Here is a 15,182-nt window from a genome sequence, read left to right as displayed (position 1 = left end):
AGAAAGTAAAATGATTTTTTGATATAAAAAAATGTGATTTTTCCCGCTCGGCCTCCTTATATTGGGCAGCAATCTTTGGTATCATCGACCAGTGTTTCGATGATATCAAGAGACCCTATTCGATGTTATCGAAACTGTCTTCGATATCATTCTCGATCATATGACTCTTCCCATTACTACCAAAAAAAGGGGCAAAGGATTCAGACCACGTTGTTTTTTTGCTATGGATATAAACCTTAACTATAGTTGCTACGGTTTTAATCCGTAGCTAAAAAGTTGATACACCATTAATAATTAATAGTGTTGTAAGGAGCTCTATGAGGCCTAAAAAAACTATATTTTCTATCTAAGCCATCTATATATTTTTGAATATTATGTTAGATGATGAAAAAAAAAATCAGCTAGATCTAAGGCTCAAGTGGACCACATGGTAGGAAACATTGATATTAAATCATTGTTGCTTCTTATGGTGTGGTCCACTTGGGCCTTCACTATAGCTGAAATTTATTGTCATAAAGTAAAATAATTTATTAAAATTATGGAGCGGAATTGATTGACGAAATATATCATGGTGGGCCCCACGGGTCCCCTGATCACACCTTCTACGTCCGTCCGTCAGTAAACCCTGGAATTTGGGCACCCGCTCGAAACAGAGCCGCGCCCAAACACCCGTATTTCACTCACTCTCACTCTCTCTCTCTCTCTCTCTCTCTCTCTCTCCATTCCCTAATCAGAGCTTTGGGAAAGCTCTTCTTTCCCTAATCCTCTCTCTCCCTCCTGATCTCTGCTCCATCTCTCTCATTCTCCTCCCTCTCTCTCTATTGCATCAGCCATGAAGAAGACAGGCCGTGGACGCCCTCTTCTCTCTCTCTCTCTCTCTCTCTCTCTCTCTCTCTCTCTCTCCATTGCAGCAGCCATGAATCTCCTACCCGAAGAAAGACACGCCGTGAAGCTCCTCTCCATAGGTTTGATGAAATGGCATGCTATCTGTTTGTTGAAATGGCTGGATGAGATTTTTTGTAGGGCTGAAATGGCATGCTATCTTGTGGTGCTATCTTGTTGAAATGGCATGCTATCTTGTAGGGATAAAATGGCATGTTATCTTGTTGAAATGGAATGCTATCTTGTGGTGCTAAACCATTTTTTATGCTTCTCTAGCCTCCGATCCAGTTATAAGTTTTAGCCTTCATTTCGGAAGTGGTAAACATGTTCCCTGAAGTTGGTTGGTTTTAGGTGTTTTGTTACTTTTGAAATATTTAGAATACAGGTGCCTATCTTTTTGATGGAATTGATGGAACATAAAAATACTTTTTTAAAAAAAAATCACAAATATTCGTGTTATTTCTTTGGAAAACTATTGTTACTTGGAAGAATCATTTAATTAGATATTCACAAGTTGTTCATAAATATTCTGGTTTGTCATGCTGTTCCCTGAATTTCAGTCTCTGGACCAGTTTTTAGTTTTTCATTTGTGCCAGCTTAAAACTAACAGATAATACGAGGTTAGCCAGCTCCACATGTGCCCTCTCTATACTCTCTTGTACGTGCGGCACATGTGCCAATCTGGTTTGTCTGGAACATCTGAGACATTAATAAGTTGGGGCCCATCATCCAGATCTAGCATAAAAATCAGGCCAATGTGCATTCCTTTTTTTTTTTTTTTTGGACACTTGTGCATATCTGCGGGTGCTTTGTCTATTTTGAATGTGCAATGCTGGCAAGTTCACTTATTTTGGACACTTGTGGCCTGTCATCATGGTGTGGGCCACCTTATTAATGGCTCAGCTGTCCCACACGCATTCCAGGTTGCAAGTGTAGCATGTGGGGCTAGGAAACCCACATAAATTATGGCACCTGACTTCTATGTAATTCTGTTAAAGCATATTATCTGCCAGGCTATGCATGAATTGTTATTGTTTGTCAATGAACAGTTTGCATTATAATGAATGGATCTCTCTGCAAAGAATCCAACATGGCACACCTGTAAGAGATATGCTATATTCATCAGTTTGGGTGCACTGTGATCATTCCCTAGCCAATAAATCAGACTGGTGCGCTAATCAGGTGGGCCTACCTAACTTGTATGGGAAAAAAATAGATGGTTGGGGGTCTTGGGGCATATGCTCAAAGTACACGACGCTATAAGAATTGGGTTTTGAGCAAGGAACTTCTTTTTACCTTTATGGTAAAATGAGTTTCTTGTATCTTTATTGGTGTTTTTATTAGTAAGGTTCTATGTTATTTTATTAATTTTTTGGTTGATTTAGGTAAAGGCTTGGATTACCAAAGCTTCAAAGAGTATATCATCATTTTGGAAGGTCTGTGAAAAGAACTTAGGTGAGCCCTTTTACCTTCTGGCATTGTTTTAACAATGGTTTGTTTTTGGACTCAAATCATTGTTTTTGGTTAGGTTACAATGCAAGTGATTTTGATTCGGATGAGTCAAAAGGTGATTTGAAATAAAGATCAATAAGATATGTTTTATTTAAACGGAAGAGTCTAGGTGAGTTAAATTTCTTTCAGATCTATCATGCTGCTGAAATTGCTTGACAAATCATGATTACAAATTTTCAAATTTTATATGTTTTAGTTTATGCAAACTCATGGCACAAGGAAGCCATCCCTCGAGTTCTTTGTTCTATCATTTTAATGCAATAATGTCATTTCTTGAGCTCTTTGTTCATTTCATTATTTTAGAACAAAAAGAAGGAATAAGGAGAGGAGTTATGTAATATACTCCTCTCAAATCCTTTATTTTTAATGATAATCAGTTACAAGAGAAATTGTATTCAATGCTTATTACAAGAAATTGTACGGTGCATTTGAGCTAATAACATGAAACTCCTTGTGGATGGGCCCCATGGGGTCCATAAAATGTTTTAGTCATGTAAATGAATCCAAGCTAGGCATACACGTGGGATAGGCCTCAACCTATGGTTTTAAATATAGTTTGAGATGAGTCAGTTCGTCCGAGTTATATTGATTTCAGCAGGAACTGGTCCAGCCCCAACCACCTATATGTTAAAATCGAGCAACTCAGTCCAGACTCAGTCCTACTCATTCTGACTCAGGAAGGGGTGATCCGATACTGACTGAGTCAGACCAATATGGACTAGTTGGACCATTCTCATTTTGTGTCAAGCTAGTTGTAATTGTCTGTCACGGATGAAAAAAGAGATGTGTTAAAAGCTCCTATCCTCAAAATTGCCTCAAAATGAGAATGCCATGATGGCAAATCAGGCATGTTATTATTTGATTCCTATTTGGAGTGGTTGATACATGCTACTCTTTGCATTTGGTGGGCGTTCTAAACGGGTCCAAAACCTTTTGGGAAGTCAATTTAGACTAATCTAGACTTATTATGGGGATCAAAAAAAAAGATTTGAGTGGATTTTGTCTCTTGGGCCATGCTACATTCTGTTGTTAATGGCTTGGCATGGTGTCAAGGTAGGGAAGGAGATGAAGGCTAGGCCAGGTGGCGGTTTTTTTGGGAATTTGGGAAGAAAGAAATGGGAGATGTTTTTATAATGTTAGCCAAAATGTGGAGTGGGTAATACGAAGGGCATTGGGGTTTGTTATGGAATGGGGCTTGAGTAATGTTGGGGAGTAGAATGTTCTTTTGTTGTCTGTCTTCTTTTGGGATGCGGGGGTGGGTGCATTCTTTTTGGATTCTCTGCTGCCTTTCTGGTGCTTTGTTAATAGTGGTACTAATCTTTCAAAAAAGAAAAGAAGAAGACTCGAGTGGATTTGAAGAATTGATGCGGAATGGATCAGTGTGGGAAAAATTAGAGGAAAGGGTAAACCTTTTTTCTAATAACGTTTTAATCTTCTTCTTCTTATTATTCTTTTTTGTATTTTAATGTAATGGGACCTAATTTACCACATCATGCTTGATTTTTGTTCAATGAAGGCCCATTTGGTTGACTTTCAACAGGTCAGCACGATAGCCACCATTCTTACCAAAGAATGGTCTGATATACCAATGAATGCATGTTGATATTTTCACAAAAAAAAAATTTGGCTAAAAAAAGAAAGAAGAAACAAAGAAAAGAAAAGAAAAACTATCCAGGCCCGTGGATTAGATGCTTCTTATTTTTGCTCAGATGTTTGTTTCTTCATTCTTCATGTATTTTCATTAATGCATGCAACTTGTAAAATTTCTGATATAGTGTTACAAGGACATAGAAATCCCTTCCATTGAGATGCATGCAGTTTTGGGAAAAAAAAGAACTTGAGAAATTAAGTGCTTCATCGTCTGATTTGCCTTTTGCTCGAGCAACATGGATTCTCTTGTAATGTCTGCAATTGTCTCACCAGGTGTGTTTAAAATCCGACAAAAGCACCAAGCACCATAACATAATGGACATAATACAGATAGCATCATGTAATTGTTGACGCATATGAAGGATTAATGAGCATGTACTTGAGCATGACACCCCATGTGTCTGACTCGTGCTCAGCAATATGCCTGGCAACTGCTCCTCCATAAGTCTCCTTTGCTTGATTCTGAAACTTTTGCCAATGTACCTTTTAAAAGCAGACCCCAAATTGCCGGGAGAAGGCTATGATGACGGTGATATATATATATATATATTGTCGTGAACTTGGAATCTAAAATCTGCAAATGTAATTTGTACTTATAATACTTCTAATCATTTATTAGCTAGTCTTGTCACTATTTGTACATATGTCATCTCATGAGTCTTACTATTTGTAATTTTCTTACCCCAGTAGTGATTATTAGAAGCAGTGGGCTATACCATAATTTAATACTCACACAAGGAAGAATGTAACAGACCAATGGTCAGGACTGCCTATTTGGCTTCGTGGAAATAGAAATGAAGGAAAAAATATTTCTTAAAATGCCATTTATAAATGTTGAGAAAGGTAAAATAGTTTGTCTTAAGGCCAGTTTGAATAAATTGCAGATTGGAGAATGCAACTAGTTTACATCAACAAGGAATTTATACCTATTTGGGAGGCAATTGCATTTGCCGGCTGTATTCTCATTCCTTCTATGCAGAGAAGGATTGTTGGTCTTCATCAGAATACATTAGTTGGATCAACTGACATAACTGAATGTTTTCCTTTTTTTTAAAAAAAAAAAAAAATCTTTTTTCTTCACCTTGAGCTTGGAGGAAGATTATACTGTGGTTTAGACCAAATCCATATGCCTATTTTCATATCCAAATACAAAATTCAAGGGTGTTTGATGAATCTAAGTTGAATGGATCACTTTGAGAATTGGGAAAAACATGCAAGACAGATAAATAATCATTTTTTGTTTTTTGGGTTTCTTCTTTTGTTTTGTATTTTCAATGTAATGGGCCCCAATTAACCCAATCATATTTGATGCATGTTCTATTAGGGCCCATTTGGATGATTTTTCTGTTATTCGTGTTTTAACCCCTTTTTTCCATTGATTTTTTTTAATCAATTTTTTCTTATCTTTTTTATTTTTATTGTAAATGATATATGATTAGGTTGCTTGTGCTCATGCTTGGAGTAAGGAAAGAAAAGTTGATTCGGGCATCTTTGGACATTTTTTAGGCATTTTGTGCCTTTATTATTATTATTATTATTATTATTATTATTATTATTATTGTGGTTTACTCTTTATCATGATTAGGTTGCTTATGCTCATGCTTGAAATTATTATTATTATTATAAGCATGCTTCCAATGTTACCAAGATCACCAACCCACCTCATTCTTTTGACAAAAATGAAAATGAAAAAGAAAAAAAGGTGGCACTTCTAGCAGTCATAGATATTATTGTCCTCAACTCCCTAACCTAAACCTAAACCTAAACTTAAAAACCCAAACCTATACCCGAACCCGAACTCGATTTCCTAAACCTAAACTTATAACCTTAACCTAAACATATTCTCAAATCCCAAAACCTATAACCTAAACCTTAACCTATAACATTAACCTATAACCTAAACCTATAACCAAAACTCAATTCCCTAAACCTTAACCTATAACCTAAGCTAAACCAAAACCTATAACCTACACTTATAACCTAAACCTAAACTTAAAACCTAAAACCTAAACCTAAACCTAAAACCTAAATGTATTCTCAAATCCTTAAACCTAAACCTACACCAAATCTTAATCTCAACTCCTTAACCTAAACCTAAACTTGAAAACCTAAACCTAAACCCGATCCCGATTTCCTAAACCTAAACCTCAACCTATTCTCAATTCCCTAAAGCTATAACCTATAACCTAAACCTAAACCTAAAACCTAAATGTATTCTCAAATCCCTAAACCTAAACCTACACCTAATCCTAATCTCAACTCCTTAACCTAAACCAAAACTTGAAAACCCAAACCTAAACCCGAATCCGAACCCGAACCCGATTTCCTAAACCTAAACCTTAACCTATTCTCAATTCCCAAAACTGTAACTTATAACCTAACCTAAACCTTAACCTATTCTCAATTCCCTAAACTGTAACTTATAACCTAACCTAAACCTAAACCTAAACCTATAACCTGCACTTATAACCTAAACCTAAACCTGTAACCTTAACCTAAACGTAAAACCTAAACCTAAACCTAAACCCGATCCTGAACCCGAATATGAATCCCTAAATCCTTAGCCTAAACCTAAAACCCAAACGTAAACCCGATCTCGAACCCAAACCTGATTTCCGATACCTAAACCTTAACGTATTCTCAAATCCCTAAACTTAAACCTACACCTAATCCTAATCTCAACTCCCTAACCTAAACCTAAACCTAAACTTGAAAACCCAAACCTAAACCCGATCCCGAACCCGAACACGATTTCCTAAACCTAAACTTATAACCTTAACCTAAATTTATTCTCAAATCCCAAAACCTATAACCTAAACGACCTATAACCTTAACCTAAACTTAAACCTTAACCTATACCATAACCTTAACCTAAAACCTAAACCTAAACCTAAAACCTAAATGTATTCTCAAATCCCTAAACCTAAAACTACACCTAATCCTAATATCAACTCCCTAACCTAAACCTAAACTTGAAAACCCAAACCTAAACCCGAACCCGAACCCGAACCCGATTTCCTAAACCTAAACCTTAACCTATTCTCAATTCCTTAAAGCTATAACCTATAACCTATAACATATAACCTAAACCTATAACCTAAACCTAAACCTTAACCTAAACCTAAACCTATAACCTTAACCTAAACCAAAACCTATAAACTAAACATTAACCCATAACCTATCACCTATAACCTAAACTTATAACCGATAACCTAACCTTAACCTAAACCAAAAACCTAAACCTATAACCTAAACCTAAACCTAAAACCTAAATATATTCTCAAATTGCTAAACATAAACCTACACCTAATCCAAATCTCAACTACCTAACCTAAACCTAAACCTAAACTTGAAAACCCAAACCTAAACTCGATCTCGAACCCAAACCTGATTTCCTAAACCTAAACCTTAACCTATTCTTAATTCCCTAAAGCTATAACCTATAACCTACACCTAAACCTAACCTAAACCTATAACCTTAACCTAAACCTAAACCTAAACCTAAAACCTAAATGTATTCTCAAATCCTTAAACCTAAATCTACACTTAATCCTAATTTTAACTCCTTAATCTAAACCTAAACTTGAAAACCCAAACTAAACCCAATCTCAAACCCGAACCCGATTTTCTAAACCTAAACCTTAACCTATTTTCAATTCCCTAAAGCTTTAACCTATAACCTATAACCTAAGCCTAAACCTAAACCTAAACCTAAACCTAAACCTATAACTTTAACCTAAACCAAAACCTATAACCTAAAACCTAAACTTATAACCTATAACCTAACCTTAACCTAAACCTAAACCTGAACCTATAACCTAAAACCTAAACCTAAACCTATAACCTAAATGTATTGTCAAATCTCTAATCCTAAACCTACACCTAATCCTAATCTCAACTCCCTAACCTAAACCTAAACCTACAACTAATCCTAATCTCAACTCCCCAACCTAAACTTAAACCTAAACTTGAAAACCCAAACCTAAACCCGATCCCGAACCTGAACCCAATTTTCTAAACCTAAACCTTAACTTATTCTCAATTCCCTAAAGCTATAACCTATAACCTATAACCTATAACCTAAACCTATAACCTTAACCTAAACCTAAAACCTAAACCTAAACCTAAACCTAGGTTTTGAGTTTAAAAGTCCATCCTAGGTTTAAACACATTACTCATGTTGGATTTTGCCATATTTTAGAAGATTTGCAGGTACATTTTTTATTTCTTCATATATAAGTGTTTTTTTTTTTTTTTTTTGTCTTTCTTCCTTTTGAGATGTGTACAAAGGCATGCTTGTTTGATTGTGTCTACAAATGTTGTTTTATATAGGCTGACAAGCTAAAGAAGTCAGTGGAGGATGAAATTCATTTTCTCAAGGGAAGGGTTTCAGAACTTGAAAGTGATCTTGTGTTAAAGTTCACAAAAGTTACATCTGCAGTTTCAAGGAAAGAAGAAGCTCTATCTTCTGCATTTGCTGAAATTGACCGTCTGAAGGAAGAAAATTCTGTAAAAACGTGAGCATTATTGAATGCATATGGAGGGTGTTTACTGTGTTAGAATGTATTTGTTTCTTGCACATGAGGGCACGCCTTAGTTGTAATTCTTATGATAGGTTGAACAAAGTGAAGTATTGTTTATTTAAAAATGTGAATGTAGGATGTATTGTATGATTTGATTGCTATTTGTAATAAATGCATCATTTTTTTTTCTAATTGTATTTTATGTACTATTTCTATCAGCATTAAGCTTAAATGAGTTATCAATCACAATAGGTTTTTGCAATGGAAACAGGTCATATTATTACAATTTTTTAAAAAATAGCTACAAATATAATTCGTAGCTATAGCTACTGCTTTTGTTCGTAGCTATTGGTATCTACTGCTACGGATATTATTGGTGCTATTGGTATCTATTGCTACGGATAAAATACTTTTGCTACGGATATGATCCGTAGCACGTCCGTCGTTATTGGTGGGGTAGATAAAGATATTGCTACGGATATAATCCGTAATTATTGGTATCTGTTGCTATGGATTATATCCGTAACTATTGGTACCTATTGCTACGGATATAATCCATAGCTATATCTTTAGCTGCTCCACCAATAGCGACGGACGTGCTACGGATTATATCCATAGCAAAAGGGCTTTTGCTACGGTTTTTGTCCGTAGCCTTTGTCCGTTTTTCTTGTAGTGCATTCCAAAGAGGTGTCGATGATATCGACATTTGATCGATTAATCAAGAATCCACATGACTTATCGACAGACATATCGACGGTGAATAATTTTTCATTTTTCCGCAGTTCCACAAACTTTTATGTATAGTATAGAATATCTTTGAATCAACAGTATAAACAGTAAAATTTTGTACAAGTATTGTACAAATCAAAATTATAAACATTAAAATGTTTATATACAAAAAGATTGAGGTGAGGGACCTCAGATGTATTATTAGGAGCTTAGCAAAAATTGCATCATTTTAGCAAATATCCAGATCTCGATGCATAACCTGGACTTGTTTTTCTATGCTCAATACTTCTAAGCATAGGGATCAGCCTTTCCTTTTCCTTTAATAGCATAGAAATGGTTGTTTGTACGAGAACCTTTCATTACTAATCTTCCTCATAGGTCTAGGATCTTGCATGTTTCTTTGTTGAATGTAACCACATGCTTATTGTCACATATTTGAGAAATGCTTAAAAGATTATACAATAATCCTTTTATGTAAAAGGCATTCTCATTATTGAGTAAATTTATTCCTTTAATAATCCCCTGTCTAATTACTCTAGCAGTGCTACCATCTCCATAGGTGACCATCCCATCGTTAAGATTTGAATAGTTTGACAGAAGGGATTTTTCACCCGTGACATGTCTTGAGCAACCGCTATCTAGGTACCACTCAGTATCATTGCCTGTTATATGATTTGAATGAGTAATAAGGAAAATTTTCTTTTCTCTCACTACCCATTTTGTGATAGGATTATTAACTATGGTAGATTTAGTATTCTTGTTTGATTCAGCCACTTGATTCACTCCTTTATTCTGTTAGTCATTCCAGATGGTGTTGGTTGTGTGTTTCTTCTATCCATATTCTTAGGTGGACTCTTGTCATTTTGTATTTCTCTGGTTGGTTCGAATTTACCAATATGATTTTGACCCAAGTTATGTTGAGTCCTCCTAGGTATCAAGCATTCAAACTTATTGTTGAGGGTCAAATATTGCATATCAGACCCAGTTATTGCATGGATTTACAATCATTGATACCGTTTAATAGCCTGATTTAATCGTGTTTGTGATGCAGAGTGTATTTACAAGCATGAACTGAAAAAGGGTGCTTAAACCATGGATTTGACGCTCTGATGACACCCAAGGCAAGGGACGGACTCCAGGGGACCAAGATCGATGGAATTACACACCAGGGATCCGAGGAAATCAAGTCATTCACGTTAAAGAGGCCCGAAAATGGTGAAAAATGCAAGATCACATAGTTCTCGCCATCTGATTGGCTCAAAACTTTATACATGGCCTGAGGTCCATAAATTAACCGTACATATCAAATTTCAGCCCTCGGTTCACTATGAAAGTACCCCAACTGACAGATCAGCCCATAAACCGTTGATTTTGGGCCCGCCTGATTTCTGGAACTGTCTCAACTTTGGTCTCGGTGGTTTAAATAAGATGAGGAAACAAATGGATGGATCGGATCTTGCATGTACATTACAGTGGGCCCCGTATATACAACGTGTGTACATGAAGTACACACGTGCCGAGCCGCACCGAACCAACTAACGCGGGTCAGCGCTGCTGACCCGCGTCTTCTTCCCAAACACGGCAGTTGCTGTTTTATCCGTGTAACGGACGGACGCTGTCCGTTTTACGGACGCCAGTGGGCCCCATACCTTGTCCCAGTGGATGATCCAATCCGTCCATCGTATAGAGGGCCTCGATTACTACAAAACCTTGCTGAACTTTTGGACCCATGCAAGCACACGTGCGCGATACAGAGGCCACAAACAGGCGGTCCTGCGACGTTCAAAACGATTTTTGGGGTGATTTCTTCTCTGGGCCGCGTCAATGGACGTTCAAAACCACCCATTCTTGACTGAAATTTCGTCCTGAATCTAATGGACGGGGTGGATTTCTCCGAAAATACCTCTGTGGGGCCCACCGATCACGTCAGCGCCGGACGTGCGAAAGGCTACGCACGTCCGCGAAATCGGATTTTCCAGGCAGTTGTGGCCCACCATCTTTGATCATATGGCAGATCTAAACCGTCCATCGTGTAGGCCAGCCAAAATACTTCCAAGAGACGCTGATTTTACAGAAATAATGCAAGGAACGTGAGAGTTATGAAGCCCCGAACTTGGCTGCGAAAAGGCTTTCGCTGCGCGTGCGATAGCTTCCCAAATCCGATTTCCACCACTCCAAAAGCTATAAAAAGAGTTCCAAACGTGGAGAAGAGGGTGTGCTTGAATAGGGGACGTCAGATAGAGAGAGAGAGGCGGAGAGAGAAGTGTTTGGAATTTTTATGTATTTTTTCTTTATTTTTCTTCTTTTTCCTATGATTATGTTAGGCTAAATCCCTTAGCTAGGGCTAAGAGGTGAAGCTTGTGGTGTGATGGGAGCTTCTACAGGTTTGATTGAACTGAACTGATTGACTTTGTTTTGATTTAAGATATTCTTTTAGTCATTAATGGTTTGTTGTGATTTAAATTACAATAGATCTATGATGGCTTGAATAAGTCCTTTCCTTTTATTTTGATGTTTGGAAACCCTGTTGTTCGCCATCGTCTCATAGACATGGTTGGATGATGGAATCCTTCCTAACACTCATACATCTTTTAGTTGGTTATGGATTGGTCTAAGTTCTGTTGTTTACCTTGTCTCTTAGGCATGGATTTGTGATGGAATCATACCTAATTCTTATACCTTTCATCTCTTGAAAACTATATCAAGTAAGTTCAGTATAATATCCATGAAGCAGGCATAAGATCTCCCCGATCTCTACAAGTGGATCCTCTGAATCCCTAGTTCACTTTCTCTGAATTCTTTAAGTTTAGATTAATATTTCACCATTATTCTTCAAATCACAATTGGTTTAGATTTCATCTTAACCTGGTTCTAGATCTGGTTATTTTCAGATAACGTACAGGTTTCAGTCCCTGTGGATTCGACTTCGGTCTTATCGAGTTTATTACTACATCACAACCCTGCACTTGGGGTGTGAACAAGTTTTTGGCGCCGTTGCCGGGGATTGACGGCTACATTTCCTGATGATAACTGGTTTTAGGATTAGTTTAAGATTAGGATTTTTCTGCTTTTTAGGATTTATTTTAGAATTTTCTAATTCCAGGTTTTTCTTTAATTTTTAGAAATTTTCTATTTAAATAACTTTCTATTTTTAGATAGTTTTCCTTTTTTTTTTAGAAACTAACCTAACTTTCTTATTTTGTAGGATTCTGAGGTAGGTTTCTAAATTGGTAATTTCTCTCTTCCTTACTATTTCTAGATTAGGATTCCTTTTTTAGTAAGTTTCTAATTCTAACTCTTTTAGAATCTAATTTTGTTTCCTATTTTATTTTTAGAAAATTTCTATTTTAAGACTTTCTGTTTAGAAACTAACTTTTCTGTTTTGTAGGCTTATTAGAAATTTCTAATTCGGTATGCTCTTTCTAAATTTCTACTTTCGAATTTAGGAATTCTTCCTTGTTTCTTTTTATTTCTATATTTCTCTTCTTAGGAATTTTATAGGCTTGCTATTCTTAGAAACTAACTTGTTTTGTTATATTTTGCAGGTTTCAATTTAGGGACTCCAATTTGGTAACTTCCTTCCAACCCTCTTTCTCTTTTTAGATTTTTTATTTCCCTTCTAGGATTAGAATTAGAATTAAGGTTCACCATGGAAGCTTGGGTACGTGTCTATGCTGAGATGGATAAGCAGTTTTGGGGAATGCCTGAGGGTTTTGGAATTCAACGTATGCATCAAGATTTTTCTCCATCGAGAACCGACATTGAGAACCGACTAGAACGTTATGCTCCATCGGCTAATAGGTCTGTATACGATCATAATTATGGGAATGAGGATTATTATCAACCATCATGTTCTCCCATGTATGATCAGTATGACTATAACCAGTGGAACCATCAAAACTGGGAAGATGAACCAACAACATGTTGTAATGATTATTCTCTTGGATACCCTACCTTTGAGAACCAACCAGAAACGATCTAAGAGAATTCATTTCAGCATAATATGGAGTGTCTTGCTGAAATTAGAAAAGCAATGGAAGCATTCAATTCGCGCCTCGATAGGATAGAAGAAGCTCGCTCATCCCAACTACAATCCAATCCAGAAATACAATGCGAGGAAAATGATCCTCACTCGCTTTTGAAGAAATCCAAAATTTGGAATGAGGAGTTGGATTCCATTAATGAGCATACGGTTCAATTCCCCGATGAGTCGATCTTAATGACTGTTTAAAAGAATGGTGGAGATAAATGGGTGTCTTTCAAATATAATGATGATGATATACTTCACTCACAGGATACACTAGATTTCAATGATGAGGGAGAGGTTGGTTTATGTGAACCTCAACCCAATCTGGGAATAGAATGCGAGGAAAGTGATCTCATCCCAAATGTGCACTGCACTGAACTAGAATATGATGAGTATTGGGATGACGATCATGAATGTGCAGCCCCAGTTCCCCTGGAATTAATCTCAAATTTGGTCCAGGTCAATGATCAAGAAGTGCACGAAGTGAGTGGTCATAATGAGCTACTCCACTTACCTGACATATCTGATTTAAAAGTGGATGAGCTCATTACAACCAACCCTTCTATCTCTTATGAGACATGTTTGGACCACTCCCCTGAATTACATGATGATATGATTCGGGAGATGGACGAGTCACTCGATACGACGCTGGAATTTAAAACCACCCAGTTGAGGCCACCATCTGAACTATTGGATTTTGACGATTCACTTTCTCTTCAATAGAGTCCGCACATCAATACTTCGTCTACTAACCCTCTATCTGTCTGTATAGGGCTGGAGCAAGAGAGCATGCGTCCATCCACTTCAAAAGACGATGGGATCTTTGGGCTCATCATCACAGATTTTGATGCAGGAGACGAGTCACTCCCAGCTGACTTTCCCACATCTTTGAACTCATGCTTGGCACACCTTGTAGATTCCAACAACCTCATGATACAAGAAAAGGTGAACTCCTTGCATGACACTATCTCGGTGGTTGTCACGGACCAAGCGAACCCTTACTCTGAAGCCCCTTCTTCCACAGATCCTGAATGTTTACCATTAAGGGAGGAGGAACTGAAAATTGAACCGAAGACTGACACTTCGGAATGTGTTAAGACTACATTACTTCTTGCGAAGTTTTCTAAACTTTATCTACCTGTAGTTTCTGATTCACTATGGGATATTAACGATGAAACTTCTTCTGTCACAGGTGAATCATATATGCTATGGATACCTCAAGTACTTCAAAGGAAAATTTCTTATGAGGTACATAAGTTTCTCTGGAAGGTCATGCTCCAAGGCGTCCAAGCCTATTGCAAAAAGGGCTTTTGGATGATCCTGTTGAGGAATTTACTAAGAAACTTATCAAGATATTGGCTGAAAGAGGAACCTTGCGGCTTGACTCAGTAGTTTTTCCTTGATTTCTTAGGACTAGGATAGTTTCCTTTATGCCGTTTTAGGATAGACGGTAAACTTAACGCTCATGGGAGCCAATCTAACTTTTTATTCCATTTCATTTTCCTAGTTAGTTAGTTCAATGTTTGTGGGTAACATTGCTGCAAACCCTCACGAGACTACAACTCGTCCACTAGGGGCAACCTAGGAGTTTAAAGGCTTGTTGCATATGCTAAATGCAATCGAGAGCACCTACGAAAGTGGTATAGGTAGGATCTGTTTTGTGATTTCATTTTTGTTATTTTTATTTTAATTCTGTTGGTTTCTCTCTTGTGCTGACCCGATCTTACGTAGATATCTGTGGAAAGCCTTTTGATTCTTTCGTCCAGGTACTATCTTTCCATCACTCCTCTTATATTTTTATTGTCCCAAGTGCATTGCATGCTTATTTCTTTTACATTGAGGACAATGTAGATTTTAGG

General features: G+C 37.0%; 1 long non-coding RNA gene across 1 annotated transcript; it reads left to right on the top strand.

Moving 5' to 3' along the window:
- Positions 1-568: 568 nt before the first annotated feature.
- LOC131240756 (uncharacterized) lies at positions 569-2,839 on the top strand. The gene is made up of 3 exons (XR_009168864.1): positions 569-965; positions 2,268-2,337; positions 2,411-2,839. It is a non-coding gene; the product is annotated as an uncharacterized LOC131240756 (long non-coding RNA).
- Positions 2,840-15,182: the final 12,343 nt, after the last annotated feature.

Source organism: Magnolia sinica, chromosome 1, assembly GCF_029962835.1.
Source record: "Magnolia sinica isolate HGM2019 chromosome 1, MsV1, whole genome shotgun sequence".
NCBI classification, from domain to species: domain Eukaryota; kingdom Viridiplantae; phylum Streptophyta; class Magnoliopsida; order Magnoliales; family Magnoliaceae; genus Magnolia; species Magnolia sinica.
Note: the sequence above shows the minus strand (reverse complement) of the source record. Positions and strands in the feature narration are given on the sequence as shown.